Here is a 24616-nt window from a genome sequence, read left to right on the forward strand (position 1 = left end):
AAGGCAAGTGAGGCTGAGGAGGAGTGATGTGAGAGTCAGGAGGAGGGAGGAGTGTAAAGCGTTCCATAGCCATGCATATAGTATGGTATAGCAAGGGGTGGTAAACGGAAGTGAGGATAAGGAGGAGTGATGTGAGGGTGAGGATGAGGTAAAGGAGGAGGAAGAGGGTAAATCATTGCATAGCCTTGTCTGGTATGGTATAGCAAAGATGTGGGAAGTGGAAGTGAGGGTGAGGTGGAGGGATGTTAGGAGTAGAGGTAGGGAAAAAAGGAGGGGGAGAGTAAAGCATAGCATGGTCTTGTGTAGTGTATAGCAAGGCGTGAGAAAGCTGAGGGTGAGGAGGAGGAGGAGGAGGAGGAGGGAAAGGAGGAGGGCAACGCCACGAGCTCCGCTGTTTCCTAAGTCTTCGCACCACTAGTGCGTGGCTGCCCCCATTTTTTTTTTCTCTCTTTTCTTTTTTTCCCCGCAGCGACAGGAGAAACAGATAAGCACCGCACATGAAACGCAAAGAATAAACGGTCCTCTCGTGTTTCAGTCGACTTTCCGTTTTTCTTCAACTAGATTTTGCGGCAGCGCGCCTTCATTCAATTTTCAGCACTTCCTCGTCACGGCAACTTCCGGTCTGACGTTACACAGTGGACGCCTTTTCGCGCGCTCGGTTTCGGTATCGCCATTCAGTTTTGACGATTAATATCTAAAATTACGTGCGTTTTTTTTTATTTCTAAAAAATGGTATGTCATAAATTATGACACCCTACAAAATTACCATATAAGCAGCTGCCCATAATTTGATAATAAAAGTTGATTATTTGGTTTTGTTCAATAGTATTGTCAAGGTAACCTTAGCTACGGCAAGGTATTTCCGCCTCGACGAAGAGTTCGTGCGCGAAGACGATAGGAACCTTACTGCCCCAGCGTATTAAAAAAAAAAAAATCTGTATTGTCTAAGAAAAAAAAACTGTATAAATTCCTGCTTTGTCATAAACCTGCCCGGTTACTCCCAATGGGCAACTGAGTACCTTCAAGTGGACAGTGGGGCGTAGCTAGCTGAACCATCCCACGAGCTACATTTATGCCGCTCGCTCTCGCTTTCCCCGCCAGGTGCAATCCGCCCATGCGCTGCGTGCATTAACTATAGATAACACTTATACCCGTCCTTGTACATGGTATACGGTACTTTGATACGTGCTTTTATACGTTACGTCGATTAGTAACAGCACGTTTACGCAAGTGGTACCTTGCTGCAGTGGTAACGGCAAGCCAGTGGCGTAGCCAGGGGGCTGGTTTGGGGGGAGGGGGTGTTTAGACTCCCCCCTCCCTGAAATTTTTAGACCTTGTTCGTGTACATATATACCCGCACACATACAAACACACGCACGCGTGAACAAACATAAAGTGAAGTCGGACAGCCCTCCCCGAAAGACATTTCTGTTCATGATGGTGAAGCGCTAAAAGAAACGGAGACTTATGAAGAACACAGGACACTGCGCTTGTCCTGTGTTGCGTCGTGTCCTGTGTTCCTCATAACCCTCGGCTTATTTTAGCGCTTCACCATCATGAATGTATACCAACACGTTCAACTGGCAGTTATTCTAGACATTTCTGGCTGCGCCCCTGCGGTAAGTGGTGTTGCTTTGTCCGGAATATTGTGCCTCCAATCCGGGTTTGCGTATACAATTAAGATTTAATGGTATAAAGCATGCAAATGCCGCGTAAATGTCAGCCGCTACGGCTTTTCGTCGTTTTATCTCGTTCTTGAACACCGGTGTTCTTGAAAAAAAAAGAAAAATTGACAGCGGAGCTGTTCCAGGGCTGGCCCTGACGACAGATGAGTGTCCGCGTCGCATGTCACGCTCCGGTTCCCAGATACACCCATACATGGCGTAACTGCTCGGTGGCGGACGGAGCTGTAGCCGCACCGTGAAACGGTGAAGGGCCGCTCGAGCGTGCATAGGGCCCTAAGTCATTGTAGCAGGGGCGAGTGTGGCAGGGGCTGCCGCACGTCCTTTCCTGTACATCTCTACTCTGCAAATAGCGTAATCACAGACGCCCGCACAAAATCACAGAAAATCGCAAGGAACACACAGAAGAACCGCGGCTCCGCTTTTTTTGCAGATTTCACACCGGGTGGAATTGGGGTAAGTTTTTTTTTTGTTGTTGTTGTTTTTCGTTGTAACGTTGTGTACATACGCGCCATGGCTGTTCAGGGCGAAGTGCGACTCTGCAGGGGTGCGAAATTTTCGTGCCAGAAGTAGCTGGCTAGTACAATGAAAGCTGAAAATAGAATCGTAAGTGTTGTTTCCGACATCGCCGTAGTTGTCATTTTTTGTTGTAGTTTCTTTTTGTATTTCATGGTTATGGGTAGCGTATCCTTTATTTATTTTAACCGTTATTGATGAATGCTCTCTGATGCCGCGTGACTTTTAGCCGAACTGCCTGTGTACTGTTGTGCAGAGGGAGGATAAAGAAAAGAGAGAAGTGGTAGTTATGGCAGTGAGCTTTTTGTTTTGCTTTTGCATAATAATAACTGCTGGGGTTTTACGTGACAAAACCACCATATGATTATGAGGCGCGCCGTAGCGAGGGACTCCACATTAAATTTCGACCACCTGGGGTTCTCTAACGTGCACCTAAGTCTAAGTGCACGGGTGTTCTTTGCATTTCGCCGCATCGAAATGCGGCCGCTTTGGCGGGGAATCGAACCCGCGCCCTCGAGCTTAGCAACGCGACACCCTACGTGCTAAGCTACCATGGCGGTGTTTTGCTTTTGTGTTTCTTATTGCGTGTGTTCGCAAAAGTTCAGAGGTGTTCAGGAGTTACAGCAAGCACCGTCGCCTCGTCGAACACGGTTCTTTTGCATTTATGGTTCGTGTAAGACCTCGTGGGACAGCGGTGATTTAAAGTATGTTACCTGGAAAGGTTTCTATAGCCACTATAAAGTGTATATTCTAAGATCTGCGTCCTTCTAAGAATTATTTGCATGTTTGTTTGACCTATATGTTACAGCAATGATTCGCCTTCTTTTTCCGTTTTCGCTTCTCTTGCGTCGTTCACGGATGCCACGCTGAAAGAACAGAAACTCATTGCTGCTTGTGTTTGCCAGATACCTTTTCTTTTTTTTTTTGTCCTTGCCATCATTGTTGAAGCAGCAGCTGCAGCCGGCAGGTCTGGTCTTTCTGTATATTTATGCCAGTTATGCTCTAGTGAGTTAGGTTTGGAACTTTCTGAATGATATATGCGTCTGATGTTTTCTTCCTATATTTTAGAGAGTTGTTTACATCAACCGTCGCATCTGCGATAGCGGATGCTTTGTGTTGTGTCACGTTCTATGGTATTTTTACTTCTGTAAACTGAGCGTTCCGTCCTGAGTCACGATTTGGCTATAGTGGGTTTTGCAGATAGAAAATTGGCAGACTTCGTTGATTTTCTCTTTTCATTCTTTTTTTGTTCGAATCTGAACTCATTTGCTGCAGTAGTTCGCCACGGACCACGCAATCTTCTCAACTATGCTTTGCGATGCACTCAACAATTTCGTTGTCATGTTACAGTACTGCCTACTACGACGTCCGATCGAAATGCATGCTCAGACATTTTAGTGGCGAAGCTCCTTAAAGCGGCACCCGTTCGTCCCCGTCGTAGTGCGTAACTAGTCTTAACGCTATCAGATCTTGACCTCCAAGGTGGTGCCGGTGGGAGATTTCTCCTGTGCGTTATTGAACAATAAAAAATTCGCAGCGTACGCATTAACTAAAAGCCGAATTCTTCTGTCTCTCATTCCCCATTAGCAGCCATTGGCATGTTCCAGCAGGAAACGTTAGTAGAAGTAGAAGTGTAAGTGTTAGCAAAAAGCCGATTTCTTCTGTCTCTCATTCCCATTAGCAGCCATTGTTTACCTCCAAGGTAGTGCCTGGTGAGATTTCTCCTGTGCGTGATTAAACAACAAAAATTTTGTTCAAAAGGCCGTTGATTGATGAAATAAACCAACGAAAGACGCCAGATGTTTTCTAAAAGCAAAACGAAAAGACGCCAGATGTTTCTAAAGCAAAACGAAAAGGCGCCAGCTGCTTAACCAGATGTTTCTCCTTTCCTAATGACATTGTGCGGGCAAAGGATAGCTCGAGTGAGGAGCCCGGTTGCAGTATACACGACTCATACACGAAGCGCTTGGGCGTTGGCAGTTTGGTGTGCGCCTACATTGCTTGAATGCTAATCTCATCGACGTCGACTGCAGTGTACATTTGTGCTGGCGGATTTTTTTCTATACTATTCTTTAAAAAAATTGCTTGTGGCGCACAGCGCAGTGCGTACCTGCTGCTTACAGCATGTGCGCCCGCTTCCCCAAACAAAAGTACGAGCGCGTTAATGTAGAAACCACATTTGAAGTGGTCTCGATTGTTCGTCCGGCTGTTGCAACATTAAGTTTTTAAACTCGTTCGCGGATATGTATTACACCGGAGATCCACCGTCACGTGACTCCACACCCGTTTCTTGCCCCCGACGAGTCTCGTTGCATCACACCTGTATGAGACACAGGCTTCGCTGTGCGAGGGCGCGTACCGTGCTCTAAACAATCTTTCCTGTGTCGCCCTCATGTTGACGAGACCAGGAAGCCGGCCGTCGCAGCGATGCTTCAGAAGAGTCGCGCGAGGAGAGAATGCCTTATTAATGTACCGCCTCGGGGAAGTGGCACGTCGCTCCTCCTCTTTCGATGTTATTGTATATATTTCGTTTCACCCACTCTTCCTACAGCGAAGAGTTTTGGTTCCATGCCGTCGCTATCGGTGTTCTTGACCTCGTTGGGCATGTCGCTGTAGACGCCGAGCGAGAGCCGTTGCATCGACAGCCCGCTTGCCGCCTGCTGCACGTGTTTTCGTATTTGCGCGCGTTCTTGTCCCCTTTACGAGACTAGAGCCGAGAATAAACGTTTACATAGTTTCAACACGCGTCAGGCGCGCGAACGGCCTACTTGCAGCCGCGCGAACGTCCGTTAGTTTCGTCGAACACTTGCGCACCGTGAACACGCGTGCGCTCCCGCGGCTGGCGACGGTGCCCGCACCTGCGCACGCGTTTGACTTCGTCGGCGCCGCTGAGTTTCAGCCGGCGTCAATGCAGAAGGGCCGGGCTGCCTCGTTTTAAGCACTCCCCCTGGTTAGTTTTGTTAGTATTTTCTCCTTCGCGATTTTTGTGGCAGGTGCGACTGAGCGACAGCGGCGCCCGCGTTCTCTTTCAGTTTTTTCTTTCTTTTTATTTTGAAGTGAGGCGGTGATGATGAAATACGAACAGCAGTAGCGCCAGTAAAGACTGGCAGCTATCCCTGACCAGAAATTTGTATACGTGGAGCGAACAGTAATTTTCGTGAAAGGCATATTTCTCTCCCATGCCTCATGAATATAGGTTCAGTCGAACGTGGATCCAGACGTTTTTAACGGAGGAAGTTGGGTGGGGCGCGAGCTTGACGTCATTCACACAAAACCACTTTACAACCTTAAGGGGGTTTTACCATGTCTATAACTGAACACCCTTGCAGCCTAGAAAAAAATACATCAAATTCACCCAAAATTCATCAGCGTGGCTGTGTAGCACACGCGGCACAAAAGTCACACAGACCCTTTTTAATTTAACGTATAACACTTTAAAGTACTTCCACCTCACTTTGCGTGGGCCAGAAGTGCACGCGCAGTTCATTCATTCATTCATTCATTCATTCATTCATTCATTCATTCATTCATTTGTTAATTTATTTATTTAGTTACTTTTTCTAGCCATTTATTTATTTGTATTATTGGCTTGTTTATTGTTAATTAATTAATTTGCTTTTTTAGTAGTGGGGTTTAGCCAGTTTCTGTGGCACATGCCTGCTAGGGTTTCCTTCTGTTCAAAGGGTCACCGTTCATGGATTTACGATTGGCTTAGTTATGTACAGCTTTGCTGTAAAAAGAAATTTTCATGAACCGATGCACCCATATCAAGTGGGGTTTCCAATCGCCTAACACCATTATCACTGGAAAACAAATGCTATATTAGTCATGGAACGTCCAGTTACTTCCGCATCGAAGGATAGAATGTCGCACACACACACACACACACACACACACACACACACACACACACACACACACACACACACACACACACACACACACACACACACACACACACACACACACATAGCAAAGCAACATAGCAAAGTAAAACACCACATAGACAGTCAGCTCGCGCCACACATGTCATACACCGACAAACTATATAGCCCTGATATCTTGACTTGCCAATGAGTACCGGTGGGAATATTCCTGTTCTGCATGATTAAACAATAAGCATTCACAGAATGCGCGTAAATGTATGCTGTACTAGTAGGTAGCCCTATAGCACAGAGATCTGTTAATCTGAACGTGCCTAATATTCAACACAATTTCAATTAGCGGATCGCAATTATCAGCTCACACTATGGACCACAGGTGTTTCGACAACTCAACACCTTTAGCTCCTAAAGGATGTTTTCGGCAAAACATTTACCCTTACGCAAACCAAAAGGCTATTTGGGTAACCAAGACAGCCTTACACTCCCATTTTTGCGCGTTCATATTTCGCAAAATAGTGTTTTGGGTGCTTGAAACCATAGAGTTTCCTAAAATTAACTAGAGGGGACTCTGGCGCTGCGATCGTTCAGCTACCATGGGAATGATGGTTAGTACACAAATTTTTCTAGTCTTCGTGTTTGCGGCTTCAAACGTACTTGTGGCTTTGTTTATTGCTGTGTTTTGGCGTTCGTTTCGGATAAAAGAATAGACCGTTGTGAACTTCGTGACCAGGTTTCATTTGGTGAGCCTAAAAAAGTTAAAGTGGTGAAGTGGAACTGCTGACTTTTCCTGAACTTTGTCTTGCGACAAAGCGGATGCAGGCGACGTGCAGCCAAACGGAGCCGAAAGAACGAAGTTTAGACAAATTTGTGTACTACCCATCATTCCCATGCTGGCTGAAGCGTCATGCGTTGCAGCTCCCATAGACACTAGCGCCAGAGTTCCCTCTAGTAAGTATTGTAGGAAACTCTATGCTTGAAACCGCTTTAGAGGTACAAAGTGGTTTACAGTATTGCACATCACCCCGCATGTAGTGCAGCACCGCGGTTAGCATCGATCCCGCCACCGCAGCAGGACCCCGCCATTAAGAGCAACCGCGGCGCATCCGAAATTCTGTGTTGAAGGAACTAAACATGCTTATGTATACTGTAGTATTTTTTTTTAAATTGTTCGTTGTTTTCGGCGGAATGGAATTACTAATATGTTTACAAATAATGATAAAGCTTTTCAATTCTTAAAGATCGCGTCTAAATCGTGCGCGTTGCTGACGTCATTATGGCATAACGGACTGTACTGTACTTTTGAGGCCCTTTCTGTCCCGAGAAATTACCGACGGTCTTTATGTTTACCCTTCGCTTATTTTAAAACACAGTTTTACCCTCAATTGTTTATTGCCTCAGAAATGACTGGTCTTCAGGCGCTGGCTGCCGATATCCGTAGCCTCATAATCAGCTGATGGGGGATTTCTTTTCCTTTCTTTAATGTGGCATCGTCAAGTACATTCCGGCTTTGAGTCGTTTGTGCCCTGACCTCAGGTTGCGTGGAGTCTGACCGACCACTCTATGCTCTGAAACTTGCCAGTCTGACTTAATCTTTCTTCTGAGTTGTGGGAATTGAGAGCGCATCTCCACAAAGTGTACGCTTTCAAAGAAAATGTGCTTCGCTCGAATTCACGTAACTGTTTGTCTTAGAGGAATGCCTTTTAAATATGCTTTCCAAGCATCAGCAAAATCCACGCTAAACCGTCTTCGTTGTGCCTGAACTTGGTAAGCATATTCGCTGTGCTGAGAATCAATCAAGTCGCGAATGGGGACAGTCGGTAATGCTTTAAGTGCCTCATGTAAACGCATGTCCTCAGTCTCGAAGAGTTGAGAAGCAAAGCGATTAATTATTTATTTGAACAACGTAATTTACTTCCGTTTGTTGACAAAGAGGTGGAAATGGAGCAAGTGTTAAATGGTGATTTGCCTGTCCAGTATAGAGCGCTGAACAAGCCATGTACAACGAAGGAGCGCACGCCATGCACTTCTTATGGGGACGTCGGCCGAGCGTAGGTGCATTTGACGTTGCAGCGATTTCCAGTCGATATCATGGCGCTGAAGTGCCTCACCAAGTAATATTGGCTTTGGTGCTCGCCCTTGCCCGAACACTGGAAATCGGTGTAACCACTGCGCACGCACATGCATTGACAGTGCATGGCGTCATGCGCGCTCTTTCCTCAGAACGAGAAAAATTGGTATTGACATAGTCATGCAGCGCGATACCAGTGCGCGTCGTTCGATATGCGCAAGAGCGTCCGCTGCAGAGACGCGGGGAACAGAGAAATAACAAGTCGGACGGAAACAACAAGCACAAAAAAAACTGAACGGCATCTTGCGCTCATATTGATTGCGAGACATTCGGAGAAAACAACATTTTGATATACGGATTCGTAATGAAAGCCCTTCTGCGAATGTCGGAATACTCTAACTCAGATAAATAGAAACGACAAACGGTTTCACAAAGCGCACAAAGAGGCGCAGCGACATAAAGTGGAAAACTACTTCTATTTCCCGCTCTCGCCCTTTCCCGTTTCATTGCTGCGCGCGGCCTCGGGCCCCTGTTATTCGTCTTCCCCCTCGCCTTTGTGTCCTCGCTCTTTCGTCAAATAGTTATGCGCGCAGATATTTCGAGCCGGGCACAGGCCGCGATATTGTATCTTTTAAACAATTTATGTACGTATTTTTCGTGTGCCTCCGCCCTCCGTCATCGGTGCTCTCTCTCTCTCTGCCGCCGCTAAAACGGAGTTTAAGGTCAATCTCCCTTCTGTTCCGCTCGCCTCCCGGTGAGCGGCGGCCTCCCCCCAGCAGGTGGGAATGGACCGGTCCCGTTCTCTCCCTTCGGAGAAGGAGGAGAACAGGCTCGGACGAGAAGGTTTTTGTTTCTTTTTGCCGCTCCTCCTCCTCCCTCTTCGTGCTCTTTCTCCTTTTTGACAATCTGCCGCCCTCCCTCGCTTATTTCTCCTCGGCCGAGTTGCCGAAGCGGTCGTCTGTTACTCCGCTTCTCCGCTCTTGCGCCGCGCCGTTTGCACGCACCGGATTGGCGTCCAATTTGACAAGCGGGCGCCGCTGTGGATCTGCATTTCGGCAAACTGTGATATCCATGACTCCAACGACTGTGCATGACTCGGGATGAGACACCGCAGACAGTGACACCCACTTGCGTGCTTATTCCCCCGCGTGCTCGTTGGAGCCGCACTTAGCTTTTTCATCGGAACCGACGCGCTCTCTTCGTCGTCGTGTTGTACCACCTACCCTTGCTGCAGGGGTCACCAACTTGGATTTGTGGCTAGCCCTTGGTGACTGATCGCTGCACGGTAAGAAGCATCTCGCTCAACTCTGGTATCGAATGGCGTGTGTGTGTGTGTCGTGTGTGTGTGTGTGTGTGTAGCGAGCTTCGCTCTACTGCGCATATACGTGTAGTCGGCTTGGTTTATCTCGAACAGTCTCGTTTATGATGGCATGTGTATTAGTCATGCGGGTCCGCTTTCGCCGGCGTTCTCGCGGTTTCGCTAATGACTAGCGATAAACGTGCGCCTCTACTGAACTCGGCCGTTGACGGGACTCGAGGCAGTGCGGGTCTCGTAGCCTAAATGCTGTGCGACACGCTGTAACGCTTGCGATACCGCGTGTCGAACGCTGTGTTTTCTGGCTTTGGAAATGTATAAGCATGCATGACCTCGCACACCTACTTATGCTAGGCGCTCGCTGTAAAGTTTTGACGGCACTTCGTCGTACTCGTGCCGCCGCAGTCATCGCTCGGGATTTTTCATCGCGTTTTGCAATCGTTACGCGCAGCCACTTCGCGTGCACTTGGCCTACAGCGTTTCTCATTTATTCTCCGCTTATATTCGTTATCGCGAATTTACCGTAACTCTTTCAGTGCTCGTGGCATGCTAAGCAAAAAAATGTTAACAGTATTCGCGGTGCATTTCGGTTATTAGCGATTTCTACGTCACTAAGCAATATTTCACCTGAGGAGTGCAGATGTTCGCGCGCATCGGGTATGCTGATGCCGCGTGAGGGCAAAACGACTGGCGGTGCCTCGGCGCATTTGACACACTTTGATGAAACTGGTGACCTCAATAGAGTTTACTAACATTGTTTCTCTTCTCTCGTTTTTCCTTCTCTCTCTCCCTTCCTCCCTCCGGATCGGGAAAACCTGCTAGCGGGGCTTCAACCACTGACATCTTGACCGAATTCTCTTTTCCAAACGCTTCTTGTTAGCCGTGTACGTTTGTTTCTTTGATGTATGTGCGCCGTTCTTTTAGTTCATACTGCGGCCGTGGCTGGAGGTTTCTTGAGGAGTCGAGTATGTACGTTTGCAGGACTCGAAACGCCGTCCACGTGGTTTTGTCTGTCAGTGTTCCTCAATTGGTAGACAATTTTTTTTTTAAAACTTGGAGTGTCTTCCTTGTTTCAAAGCTGTAAAATAAGCAATCGGATGAAACATGTGTCATTTATTTGTAGGTGTGATGTTTCCTACGCCAAAAAGCGAGTAATTGTCGGAACTCTGATGCTTCACAGTCTTAGTGTAATTGCTGCGCGTGTCATATTTCCTTTTCGGCCGTTCCGCGTAGCCGACGAGACTGCCGGTCGTGAGCGGCGTCGATAGACGAAGTGTCCCATTGGCGCAACGCAGTCGGTGACGTCGCTAGACACCGAGGCCCGTTAACTTCATCGGGTGAAACCGGTTGCTGGAAAGCTCCGCGTTCTTTCCCACCATTTGAGAGACAGGCAGGCTTTATTATATTCCTCGAGCGAGGTAGGTCTCTTTCTAGGGACGACACGTCGGCCATTAGCGTGACGTTACATCGGATGACATCCGTTTCCGACTTCTTGCCATGTCATTTCCATATATGCTAGAGAAACACCGCCCTTCGTCCTGTTTCTGAATGCCTTGCATGCTAAAATCTGTTTTCGACTTAATTTGCAGCTTTCTGTAGTAATTTTTCGCCAACGCCTTTACTGTGACTCATTAACCGCAATGCAGTTTTGGCAAGGGATGAGCAGAACATCCAGACACGCACAGTGAACTATAACGTGTACTTTCTTCCATTGTCAAAAAATTGCTTTTGTGCTACACTTACCAGTTGCCAAGACCAACTACCACGACTTTCATATGACACGTTCGCCGACATGCATCGAGTTCGAGCGCGTATTTAGTGCTTTTCTTGCAGTCAACAGACCGACCGCGCTAGCGTGTGCTCAATCGCACATTATTCTCAAGAAGTCACAGCATATTTTTCGCGCATCATTTGCATGGTATTTGATCTTTTCGTTTGCATGAAACACAAACATTCCTTGCCACGTCAGTAAACGCCTTGTGTGCGTGCGCTGTCTTTTCTATGGCCATTTGTGCCTGCACTTGGACTGCCACGTTGTAATCTTTAACATCAACACCCTTCTCGGCCCTACGAGCATATTGTTCCTGTCAACAGCCACAAAGCTAGTTCTCGCTGCCGCAGTGATCTGTACACTGCAAGAAAGGCACTTTACGAAATGTTGCAAACGAGAACTTCTGATATTGTGAATGTCAGCTCTTAGTGGCAAGTGCTTTAGCGTACGCCAACCGGTTTACTGTAGAACGCAAGCGGACACTCCCTCATGTCAACTAGCTTATTCGCTTGTGTGTCTTCTACCTTGCCTTCCCTCTCTACTTAGACTAAAGCAACCAATTTGGCACCTAGTGCTCGCGTCTCCACCAGATCTGCTCAAAGGAGGCCGAGAGGAACCGCTTTGTTTAAATAATAGCAGGATACTCGAATAGAGGGAGCCAGAGTCGACTGGTTACTTATACTGTTTCCTTGTAACTGCACAGGGACGTGTTCGCTGCTTTGCGAAAACAGGGGACTTCCTTGTATCCTATACGCGGAAAGTGTATGGGGGCCCAGCGAATGTTGTTTTATGTTGCTGTGTATTGGCGTTCCAAGTATTCTAGCTCAAGTTATTAGGGGCGTGCGCACAAGTCTTGCTTCCTTTTGATCGTGTTGCTTTTTGTAGCCAAACGCACCCAGCCCTAGACTTTTTCCCTTGTCGTCGCAGGTAACGGTGTAATAGTAATGTGGACAGCCGGCCATCGCGCGTGTTTGGAAATCGATAGGATTTGTGCGTAAGCTTTAAAATATATTAGAGAGCGAGAGAAAGGCAGGAACGAAAACAGGCAGCTGTATTGTCCGTAAACAACACTGTATGTAGCATGAGGGTTGCCCACATGCACTCGCTGCAGAAGACTACGTTAGTCAACAGAAGAAGCTCCTTTGGATGGGCGTCGGTGATTTCTGGCCATCACCGACGGGAAGCACTGCGCATGCATGTTTTGCCTATCGAAAGGAGTTTGTTCGGCCGTCTACTGCAGCCGCAGAAGTCACGACCGCAACATGCTGCAACTTGTCGGCGCGAAAAGTGACAGCGAACGGGGTTGACGGCAGTGGCGGCTGTCGACTTTTTGGCCGGTGAAAACCCCGCGTAACTGGCCGAGGCCTCCGAACCGTCGTCGGGCACGCTGAAACAAAAGACGGGCGGATGGATTGTCCTTTCCTTCCTCGCTCGACGCTGTGGCCTGGTCCAGTTTCTGTGCCATTGCGTCCGTCATTGTTCCCCCGAAGGAACAAAGGCCGCGCAAAAGTAGGGCGTGCCTACAAGTTCTCGTTTGTGCAGCCCCCTCCAGGTGGCTTGCCTTGAGGCGGCACCTTTTGTCATCCGCGCCATCTCTTTAGCACATGCCTTGCTGCGCCCAACCTGATCGCGACTTTGTGTTGTGCAACTCAGTCAGCCTTCATTCATCATAAACGACGTACTTTTACATTCCTTTCGTGCTGTTCTGGCTGCAATAAAAGGAGAATTCTTGCCCACGAACGGCCCTGGCCCGCCGGAGCCTACATGGACGTGTCAGCGCGTCATCTGTTGTCGCTGTGGAATCTTAGTTAGGAAAATGGCGTTATGTTGCCGTTCTCACCAGCTCGGGGTTGAATCGCATTCCGCCGACATCTAGCTTATATAGAACATCACACGGGGTCGGTGTAAATAAAGGCCACTGCGCAGCTTGTGTTTTAGCAAGAAGGTTCGTGTTCATGAAAGACGGTGCGTTACATAATAATAATAGGCAGTTTAAGTGGGGCGTCCGCAGCAGCTCTCGGGACGCAGGCTGCCATTGGAAATAGCTGCCAGCCTGCGTCCGCAGAGCTTCTGCGTACCACCATCTAAAACTGTCGAATGCAGTGCTGAAGTTTTACGTGCCAAAACCACAGTGTGATGTGAGGCACACCGTTGGGGGGCTACTCCAGACTGATTTCGACCACCAGGGGTTCTTCAACGTGCACCTAAAATCTAAGCACACGAGTGTTCTTTGCATTTCGCCCCCCATCGAAATTCGGCTTCCGTGGCCAGGAATCGAACCCACGCCCTCGAGCTTAGCAGCGCGACTCTACTCTGCCTTACATTTGTCATAGTGACCCGGAATGGGCGGGTGGATCTCATAATGCAATAAAATGAAATAAAAACGTAATAGTAACTTAGAATGCTACTGGCTACAATAACTTGAAAACTCTTATACTGCATTTATTCAAACACCCCGTTCTTGACTAGCGGCTTTAAGGTATACAGCGGAATTCTTCTCATAGATTCTGTTCTTACGTCGCAGCTGTCCGGCTGTAATTTTGGACCGAAACGTGACCGTTATGTGCACCGCGTAGACAACGAACACCGTGCGTGTTCAGGAAAACCCGCCTAAATCGAAGCGGGCCTCCTAGCATATTTTTTGTTTCATTGACGCGTTGGCTGCCAGCCAGATTATTCAAAAGCCTTTTTTATCAACAAACCGGCTTACCTCGTTCAACCTGTGCGCATGCCCGTTATTTCTGTTCTAACTCTGCAGTATATAGACAGTTGCTCGGAATTCCTAAGCCTCCGCGCGCTACAAGAAAAGCAGCGATATTTACATCCTTTTACCTCGGGGTCTGCCATTGTAAAGGCAACCCTTAGCAAAAGCACTGACGCATGCCTTACCGCGCACCGACATGGCGCATAGCTTGTAAGCACAGCGCAGACAACCGTTTTACGACTCTGATCGTTTCGTAATCCGTCTTGCCTAGACGAGTTGCGGGGTGGCGACATCTTGTGAAGCCTCGTTTAACCAGAGAACGACGTATAGCTTGGCGGAGCTAGACTGCAGTGAAGGATTCTTTTTTGTAACGCGTACTGCGTTTTCGTTGCGAGGAGTTTTATTCGCTTCGCGCATTGCAAACTGACTTTGCCATGCCAAGTGCGGCGCCTGCTGTGAGAAATACTGGAGGCTCACTCAAGGACGACGTTTTTTGTTTTTGTTTTATTGTTATCATTTTGTGAGACAAAAGTGCATAACGTCCCCTATATGTGTATAAAAATCGGACGAGGTGGAAAGTAGGGGGTGTAAGACTAGTGGACATTGATTTTTCGCCTCCCTCATATACACATACATGCCCCCCCCCCTTTTTTTTTTTGCTTTTTCAAATCCTGGCTTACTGCTGTTCGCCGCCTTTGCTTTGTCACTCAGTGTATGAGCATCTTACCGGTACTTACCTACGGAGCAGAAACCTGGAGACTTACAAAGAGGGTTCAACTTAAATTGAGGACGACGCAGCGAGCGATGGAAAGGAAAATGATAGGTGTAACCTTAAGAGACAGGAAGAGAGCAGAGTGGGCCAGGGAACAAACGGGGGGTTAAGTATATCATAGTTGAAATCAAGAAGAAGAAATGGATATGGGCCGGGCACGTAGCACGTCGGCAGGATAACCGGTGGTCAGTAAGGGTAACTGACTGGATTCCAAGAGATGGCAAACGCGTGAGGGGGAGACAGAAAATTAGGTGGGTAGATGAGATTAAGAAGTTTGTAGGTATAACGTGGTAGCAGAAAGCACAGGACCGGGTTGATTGACGGAACATGGGACAGGCCTTTGCCCTGCAGTGGGCGTAGACAGGCTGATGATGATGATGATGGTGGTGGTGGTATGAGCGTCCTGCACTGTGCTTGTAAGTTTCGAATTATTTCTACAAAAAAAAAGATCATTTCTCCACATTCGGCGATATCTTTTCACGTTGTAGTCACTACATGATCACTGCCGAAAGCAGTCTTGATGCCATATCGATGGAGCGTCCGCATTTACGCTCTCTTCGGGTTTGTACGACACTACAGCGTTCCACTTATGTCGCCTCTTTACAGAACGCTTTTCCGATGTCAGAAACATCGCAGAAGTCATATCATGTGATACGAGGCTTGGAGGTACGGTTATCAAGGAAAGATAACGACCTTTCTACGGTTATCTGATAACTAACGGCGGTACTATGAATGGCAGCTCCCGCCAAGTGTTCCTGCATATGCTGCCGCACCGAGCCTCGCTGACACTACAGCATGGTCGCTGCTGCGTTTATGCGCATGACGAAATTATGCGTTGGCGAAAGAACTCGGTTCGGGGCCCTTGCTTCAGATTTTAGTGTGTTTAGTAGATAATTTAACTGTGCGTCAAATATATTATTGCAAGTTAGTTTACTACCGTCTCATCCTTGGCCAGGGTGCGGGATTATTATTATCGTCATCATAATTGAGAGCCCTGAAATAGCACCTTAGTAGATGACATGGATGCCTGGTGGCTAGCGGATATGATGTAGAATCCAAAAAGGGGCCTCCGAAAACTTCAGCGCGCCGACCGATCTCGGAGGCGAAGCCTGGGCGCGGCGCTGATATGCACCATGTTCCAGGCCCGTAGCCAGGGGGGTGGGGGCGCCCCCCCCCCCCCCGACATTTTTATGATACATGGTGTTTTACCGAAAATAAACAATGAAAATAGGCGTTTTTCTCAAATACTCAAGCCTTTCAGCAAGTGCCCCCCCCCCCCCCCCCCGAAAAAAATTCCTGGCTACGGGCCTGCCGCGTTCTGCTTCCTTTCCAACAAGTGGTACTAGAGAAGTTCCGCAATCGAAAGCGTATTTTTGCTGAATTTTCATGCTAGCCCTGAATTTTGTACTGATATTTCTCCGTGTCCACACTGTCTGAAACACGGCTTTCTTACGCATTCAGAAATTTTTGTAGCTGTTGACCTCTTGGAGAGACTAAATTATCCGAATACTTGGCTGCGAATCCGCATGCATTGTTTTGGGCTATCTTGATCACGTGGACAATGCATGGCCATGCATTCCATGCCCATGCATGCCGGCAAGTTGCCTTCCTTGCCTTTCGTAATAACCGGTGATACGAGCTCGTGTTCAACAAGCGCTATTCTCTGAAGTTTCCTGCTTCTGCTGCATTGGCTTAAAGCCCCTTCTGGTGCGGATACTGAAAGCTTCAGATGCGTAAAAATAATAATGTATGGTAATGTATTCACCGTAATGCGTTCTGAAGTGCAGCTTGGCTCTCATTTTCATTTCCATGATCAAGAACGTGGTTTTCAGTTATTTTTAATCAGCACATGTTATCCGACAAGTCTATATAGAGACGGCAGAAAACTAAACACCGAAAGGGTTAACCAGAAATGCAGCCATTTGCGTAGCGTCACAGTAAACCACTTTACACCCTTAAGGGGGTTTTACCGTGGTTATAACACCCTTACACCCCAGGGGAAAGGTGTTTTCACGCATCAAAACACCCATAACTCGCGGGGAGAGGGGGGGTGCCAATCCTCTAAACACCCTTATTTCTGAAAAACAGAAAGCTAAACGCTACCAGTCAAGGAAAATCCAGTTGCGTCAGCATGAAAGGATGCAATACCTCACATACACACCAAATTAACCGCACACAGAAAGATATATAACATAAGCACCAATTGGGCAAAGCGCTCGGGCTACACAACCATATACTGACCATGTGGTATATATAGCCGTAGTATCTTGAGCCGCCGTCCAGTGCTGGTGGGGACATTCCTGTTTTGCTGCATAAATAAACAATAAACACGTATGTGTGCGCTTGTAGATAGCGCTAAAAAACAGATCTGTTATTCTGAACCCGCCTAATATTCAACGCTTTATAAGTTAGCCAGTTCCGATTGTCAAATGGCACTCCTGTCGTATGTGTGGGTCGCTGGTGTTTTGATAACCTATAACACCTTTACCTCCTAAAGGGTGTTTTAGTAAAGCATTAACCGTTACGCAAACGTAAAGGCTATTTAGGCAAGCAAAGCACCCTTGCACCCTCATTTTTGCAAATTCTGGTGAGGCAAAAGGGTGTTTTGGTTCCTTGAAATCACTTTAAGGGTGCAAGTGCTTTATTGTGTACATTGTTTAAAGTGGTATCGTAAAGATTAGGACAGCCGGCTGGGGTTGTAAGGTCGCTAGCGTGACGCGCAGTTGGTAGAGGGCTGTTCAAGGTAATAGAGTGGCATAGTACTATGCATCGTAGCTACATAGGTGCCTGGTCTTGGCTCGCGCCACTTCGGGTGCACGGAGCGGCGTTTTGGGAGAACCGTTAGTCTGCCTTCGTAGACCTTACTTACGCTTGGTGCCATAGATTGAGCATCTTCGCGAGCGCCTGTGGGGCAGTACGCGCGCTTCAACCCTCGAGGCAACATTTCGTTGCTCGCGATGTAAACGCAAAGTTGCTGATTTCCTGAATTTGCGTGGATAATTTGAATAACGCTATAGTAGCTCGATATCACACTGCCTAGGATACCCATGCGATGTATTTGTGTGTGTGTGTGTGTGTGTGTGTGTGTGTGTGTGTGTGTGTGTGTGTGTGTGTGTGTGTGTGTGTGTGTGTGTGTGTGTGTGTGTGTGTGTGTGTGTGTTTAAGTGGCTGCCATTTGCTTCCCGTCAGAGACTTAGAGGTGTGCACTCAGTGGAGTACTGTAGCGGCTGTGTCCAAGAAACGCGGCCGCGGCGCGCACGGGTGATCCATCATTGACACTCCAGGTTTTGGACCGGCTTTCGGTTGGCCCTTCACTCTGCGTTCCACTTGCTCCTCACCGCTGGCTCTGCCTTCTTTTTCTTCTTTTTGTCGCTACTTGCCATTGTGTGGCAGCGGCAATTTCAGTTTGGTCTGTCGGAATAGATTTTTGACGGCATCTGGATTCGGCGCGCGGTGCACTTGAAGGATGAGCTCGCTGACCGCTTCCGAGAGTGGTGCAGCACAGCAGTTAGTCGCTTTGTGCTGCTTCCTTTTCCGGCACGCTTTCATGAATACATGAATGGAAAAGCCGGCCGGCTGCTCTTCACGTTAAATCAGCAATATCCCTGCGGGCGAAGCATTGTTTTCCACTGGCTATAGTTTATGCACACATGCGAAACACAAAGGGTGCTGCTGCTGCCCCCTCGTGTGTCTCGTGACTGAGCAGACAACTGTTTATGCCATGGCGCTTTCATTGTGGCGCCTCCTCTTGGCAGCCCTTAGTTTCCACCATCTCTCAATTCAGCGGCGTCGTGGCCTCGCGTGTCTGGCGGCAGCATATGTCGGCATTGGTCGGTTGCTGCTTCCGCATTTGTGTCCTGTGTACGCCTCTCTTTTTGCCTCTTGTCGCGGTGTGTACCCAGCTGCGGACCCTGCGTCATCTTTCATTTTTTCCTTGTTGCGGACGCGTATCTAAAAGCGAGCAGTCTTGTTACACTGGTTATATTACGGCTTCTTGTACGTCGCGCCCGTGACGCAAAAGAAGCAGAAAAGCCTCCGTCATCCATTTATATATAAAGCGCGCTTTTCAGGTTTTCCGCCGCGCAAGCAGGACATGGTTATTGGCCAACAGCCTAGAGCGCACTGTTTTGCATGCTAAACGTTGGTCGATGGTGTCCTGCGTATCGGTGCCGGCGCCAGAGGATCTTGCACATTATTTGACCGGCGGAGCGAACGAGAAGCGGAGTCTTTGCGCAGCTGATCTACAGCAGTTGTCAGATGGAACAGAAAACGTCCAGCTACCCTTATTTGTTTTTGCCAGACATCTGCGGAGCTAGTGTTCCTTTTTTTTTTTTTCGGAGCGCAGCTTACCCGACATTTTCGCTACGTTGCGTCCACCACAATCTTCTTTCCAAACATACATCCTCGCTCACGGACGTTTCATGTCGAATATCATGCCGCATTCATGTCGAATAACATGCCGCACCGAACCGATTCACCGTTGCCTGTTTTATGGCATGACGAGGGAATACTTGTTGCGGTTTTCTTGTGTTTAGTGAAACAATGTTTCTTTAGTTGTACTTACGTTAAACGACATTTCAGGCTGCGGTCGCTGATTTATATATACCCCCCCCCCCCCTCTTTCTTTTTTTTTTTTACGGTGTACTTGACGCATTTGCGGTAATATACAGTCGTAAGTAAACAGAAGTAATACTAACTCACCAAGATATTGTACGGCATGCTCGCTCATCCGCAGTTATACACACATAGGCGCTCTCGATCACGCTCCGGATCGCTCCCATTCGCGCTTGCAGGTACCCCACTTATAGTGGTGTCCAAGTGTCGCTGGCTTGTGTTTCATTATCCTAGTCCACTCGCAGCCTTCGTCACTCACTCACTCTCTATGTCACGCTTGCGCGCTCGACAACGAGATAACATAAAATACATAGGCGCCTATGTATTGTATATTCTTGCTTCGTCGTCTAGAGCTCTCAGTACCAATAGTGAAATGTGCCAACAGCCTCAATCGCCAATGCTTCTGCAGTTCGGGAAGTGAGCTTCGAGCGTCCACCGTGGGTCATTGTTCTTTTGTTCTATGCATTTCATACAATCGTGTCACTCACATATGTTTGTACACTCGTTGTACTCGGAGTGTACTATACCGGGCTCTCTTGAAGTCTTTTTCTCACATTTGTGTACTCACAGCGCACAGTTGCAAAATTCCGGAAACGCCGCCGTGGTGGCTGATTCGAGTCGCGGTTCGTTTCCCGGCCACGGCGGCCACATTTCAAAGGGGGAGAAATGCAATAGCACCCGTGCACTTAGATTTGGGTGCGCGTTAAAGAACAGCTGGTCGTCAAAATTAATCCGCACTACCCTCACTGCGGCGTGCCTCATATTCATATCGTGGTTTTGGAACGTAAAATCCCAGAGGTTAATTAACCAATATTCGGGAAAGAAGGGAAACGGGTCCACCTTGAGCCAAGAGAACGTTCGGTAATTGATGGGTATATGGGTATTTCTTCTTCCGTTTCTGGGTTTTTGCAAGTGCCACGCACGCACGCACGCACGCACGCACGCGCGCACACACACACACACACACACACACACACACACACACACACACACACACACACACACACACACACACACACTGATATTCCATTATTATAGCGCAGTTCATCCAAGGTGACTAGCTTGGAAGACGCATACTTCGTGACCCTTGGGGACTTCAAAGAGCTCTCTGGTGCAATTTTTGCTATTATTATTCGATATGAGAACACGTGTCAAATAAACACCACCGTATAGGGCAATGTAGAGGGTGCAGGCCTGGCCACTTCCATACCACAGAGGGAGGCACTACGCTGCCTATGCTCCTTGAAAGGAGGAAACGAGTTTTGACGTCACCATATAGCCAAAATAATGCGTGTAGTCTATCGATGCCCGTTGCCATGCATGGGCAACGAGATCTCACTCACTCATACTTGCTGGGAGGCACTGCCGTATTCGCGAGGTTCAACGCCCCCATCGATCGTCGGTCCACGGCCTGTGAATGCTATTCCGAATGTCTGTTCATCGGTTTGTTTCTTTTCTGCACCTGTTTATTGGAGGGCGCCACATCATGTTAGCTCAGTTACGCTGCGCAGCACGTCACTCGCTGTACGGACTCTCGTTCTTTTGCGCCGCGCCTGAACGAAATAGTTTATACCGTAAGAACTGTGAAAAGGGCTCCCGTACACATATCTCAATACGTTGGCTTTATGCGCCCCTCTAACTGCTCTATATTTATTAAATATATAAATTAATGCGGATTTCTATCTTTGAGAGGAGGGTTTGGCTCTGCTGAGCGAAATTCATGTGTGTAATACAGCTGCGTGCTATGACGAAACAACTAGGGCCCGAAATTGCATTGTGACGATCGACATGCTCACCCTCGAGAGATCTCGTGTAGCTTCTTTCATAGACATTTCCCGCCACCCTACCTCCGTAGCTCGGTACCGTTCATCTGGAGCTTCACGCGCGCCCATCATGGCTCCACTGTTGCACGTTTGCACGGTATAGAACACTGTACACGGTATTTTCAACTTCGGTGCGCGTTTTGAGAAGGCTGATCGGGTGCACCATCGCGGCCATTTCTTAGTCGTCGTAGCACGCACACTCAATGGACGCCTGCGCCCCTAGTTGTGGCCGCATCACGGAACGGGGTGCGCGCGCGGTAGCAGGGGTCGGGTTCGGTTCCTTTTTTTCTTCTGTTGGGGCGCATTCGGAGGGTTATCGCGCGGGCGTTTGGGGAAGCGGCACGATCGGGCGAGCCCAAGACGTGAGGACAAGCGGGGGAGTGCGCCTGAGGCCTTCGGCCTTGTTTACGGTTCGGCACGACTGTTTGTCTTCGGCTTGGCAGGCAGCGAGGCTCTGCCTGTCACTCCGACGTAGGCATGTTCCGAGGTGACCTCAAAACGTTTACTCCTAACCTCGTCCTCCCTTCACTCCTTCTCGCGCGCAGTGCTCTTTCCTCTCTTCGTTTCTGGTTGAAGAGCTAGCATTTGTTTTCACAGGCGTCATTGGGCCCTTTTGGCTCTCCCCTCTTGGGCCGTCATTTTTCTTTTGTTTGAAAAATGGCGTGCAAGACCGGTTTCGGCCGTGAAGGCTGAGATGAGGGGAGAGGGTGCCGTAGTGGAGGCGGGTGAGGACGCGCATTCTCGCGAACGAAACGGGCGGGACTCGTTCGAGAGGAGAAGGCGCTCTCTTCCTTCGTTTGTTTATCTTGCCTGTCTCCAGTTGCCGCGCCGCGTCGCTGCGGTGCCGTGCATTATAAAGCTGTGCAATACCGACCTGTTCGATGTGTGCTCATTTCTGCGCCAGGCCTCTATCACGGCTTGCATCTGTGTGGCCTTCGAGCCCGGCACTGGTTGCAGTGAACCAAGCTGTATATTATTATTCGCACTAGATCGTTTTGACTATTATTGGGCGAAAGACAATGACGCATTCGTATTACCTTACGAGCGTTCACAACGACCCCCCTGAAAAAAAAAAAAGTGTGGGTTTTTACAATTGCATCGGCAGATTGCCGACTGCTACTTATGCGTGACTAACTGGTTGACCTCCCTCTAGGCAGTACGATTAGAGCCAGTTCATGCGTTTGAATATGTTGTGTGTTCGATTTTAGGTGAGGTGCGGGCGTTCGGTGTGAAGTTGCCGTTTGGCAGCGCCGAAATTACGTGTAGTGTCACTGATGGGAATGCATGCCCATAGACCTTGCGTTGTGTCATAGTCGCTGCGCTCACGTTTTTCAGCGTTGTCATGGTAGCTGCTGCACATGGTGCGGCGCGTGCCAGTGGCAAAATCTGCCCGCTGTGTGAGGGTGCTGTGGAGCAGATGAAACCGAAATCGTTGAAATCGAGAACCTTCTCAATACTTTTAGCTAAGAAGAAACGCACAATAAGGCTTGAGCGCACATTGTGAACCAAACGATGGGTGCATATGCGGGGAGTCCGGTATTCACGGCGGTGGGTTTTAGTAGTGTCGGACGGGGACGCTTTCCTTTACAGGGCACTTTCGAGTAGTGCTGCACTCTCCTAAAAACGCTCAGCCGCCTTTGTCATCGGAACATCAACATATTGTGACAATTATCTTATCTCTAGTCAGTGTAATGCTGAGCGATTCACATAGGACAGCAGATATCGAGCTTTTGGCACGTGAAACCCCAGCAATTATTGTTATTGAAAACGAAAATACTAAAACAAAACAAGAAAATTCTCGTTATGTGGTGGCGATGCTTTTATCACGAATCTACCTAACAAACCGAAAATGGGAACTCGGCCGCAGGCTACGTTGAAACAATTGTCAATGCTATTGTACACCGCCGCCGCCGTTTTCTTTGTGTCTAGACTCTCGCGCTTAGTTGCACGGAGGCGCTCTGTTGCATAACTCTGGCGCCTCAAGCACCTCGTTAGAATTGTATCAAGGATCTTGTTCTTTGTCGCGTAAGGAAATGCACAGGGCTGGCACTCGCGGGTAATAAAAAGTGCAACCTGCTGTATACGTTCTTCTGAGACATGATTTATAACGTTGTGCTTCTGTTGTAAGTCCACGTTTTCTGATGGCAAAGAAAAAAGAAGCCTGAATAAAGCGAACACGAGTATACTGAGCGAAGCAATAGTAACGGGCCCTCTTTCTTTCAACATTTTTTTTTTCTTCTTCGACGAGCGGAGAGGCTTTTCTTTGTCTTGTATATCCCCGTCCATAAGGTGGGATTTTTTTCTTCTCTCAGCCCCCGAGAGTAGTTCAACTGCGCGACGTGTGTCGGCCTGTCAGTCTGGCCCGTGTTGTTGTTTTTGGCCGCCGCCCGCACAGCCGGTCCTCCGTTCGAGCGCATTTCGCCCGCCTACTTTATTCCGTCTCATTTGTCGTGCCATTAGGCGTTTGTTTTCTGACAAGTGCCTGCGAGGGCCGGCTACTAATTTATGGTAATGTTATTCTTAGCGGTGCAGGGTAGAAGCCGGCGCTCGCGCGATGCTCGAACCTGTTCCCCCTCCCGCGACGAGTGAACGGCAGGCTTTGTTTCCGACGGTTATTTATCGTGGCTCTTTCTCGCAGCCCCTTCCTCCTCCTTCTCGTGCCGGAGATCTCCAGCATAAAGAAGATCGTTTCCATGCGCGCTCGCGTCACTTCTCTGCAAAGTATATACTCTCCGCCGCCATGCTGCTCGCTGCCGGAGCGCCGAACCTCTCCGGTTGCAGCAGCGGTTGCGAGCGCATTAGAAACGACGGCAGCCACAAAATGTGCGCCTGTCGGGCTCTGCTCGAAGGCTTGGAAGACGGGAGGGTTGTCTGCCGGTGGAGGGTCGCCACTGTGAGCAACAGATGTCCCGCAGATCTCCGTTTATGTCTCTTTTATTTCTCTCCCTCTCGCTTATTCGCCGGTTTGTCACTTCGGCGCTGTTCGTTGGAGCGTGTTTCCAATGCTCGTCGCCGGCGACACCGCGTTTGGCCGTCTGCTGTTATAAGCGCGGTGGCGGCCCTGCGATGACTCGGCGGCTACCGATGTCTCGAGCAACCGCGTTACTCCCTGAGCAGTGCTCTCTACTCCCGCCGTCTATGGGGGGAGAGAAAGAGGATGCGTACCATATGGCTCGGTGGAAGCGCTGCAGACGACTTAGGAAAGCGCGAAATGGCAAATCTCGCTATGTAAAAGCTCTTGGGAGTAAAGTCGTGCATATTGCGACAGTCGTGCCTCTTCTGTCTGATATAGTCGCGCTTCGCTGATGTTCTCATACTGCTCGTTCTTAAAAAAAAAAGAAAAAACTCATTAGCACAATCCATCGTTCTGTGCTACAGCGTCATCTATTTGCTTACTCCAGAAGGCTATATTATGTCACTTATTTTGTAAGGTTTCCTTTACCATGTAACTCTTGTCGCACTTTTTT

General features: G+C 48.5%; 1 protein-coding gene across 8 annotated transcripts in view; it reads left to right on the forward strand.

The window, feature by feature from the left end:
• The window catches only part of LOC119373048 (TOX high mobility group box family member 4-B), a 453672-nt gene that overhangs the window by 291568 nt on the left and 137488 nt on the right, over window positions 1–24616 (forward strand). For 2 of the 8 annotated variants that reach the window (XM_037643181.2, XM_037643182.2), the window contains exon 1: window positions 9083–9435. The exons of the other annotated variants lie outside the window; for them this stretch is intronic. The gene's annotated coding sequence lies outside the window, so the exon portion shown is untranslated. Of the gene's footprint in view, window positions 1–9082; window positions 9436–24616 lie in introns of those variants that run through there. 8 annotated transcript variants of the gene reach the window in all.

The sequence above is a fragment of the Rhipicephalus sanguineus genome, chromosome 1, assembly GCF_013339695.2.
Source record: "Rhipicephalus sanguineus isolate Rsan-2018 chromosome 1, BIME_Rsan_1.4, whole genome shotgun sequence".
Classification (NCBI taxonomy): Eukaryota; Metazoa; Arthropoda; class Arachnida; order Ixodida; family Ixodidae; genus Rhipicephalus; species Rhipicephalus sanguineus.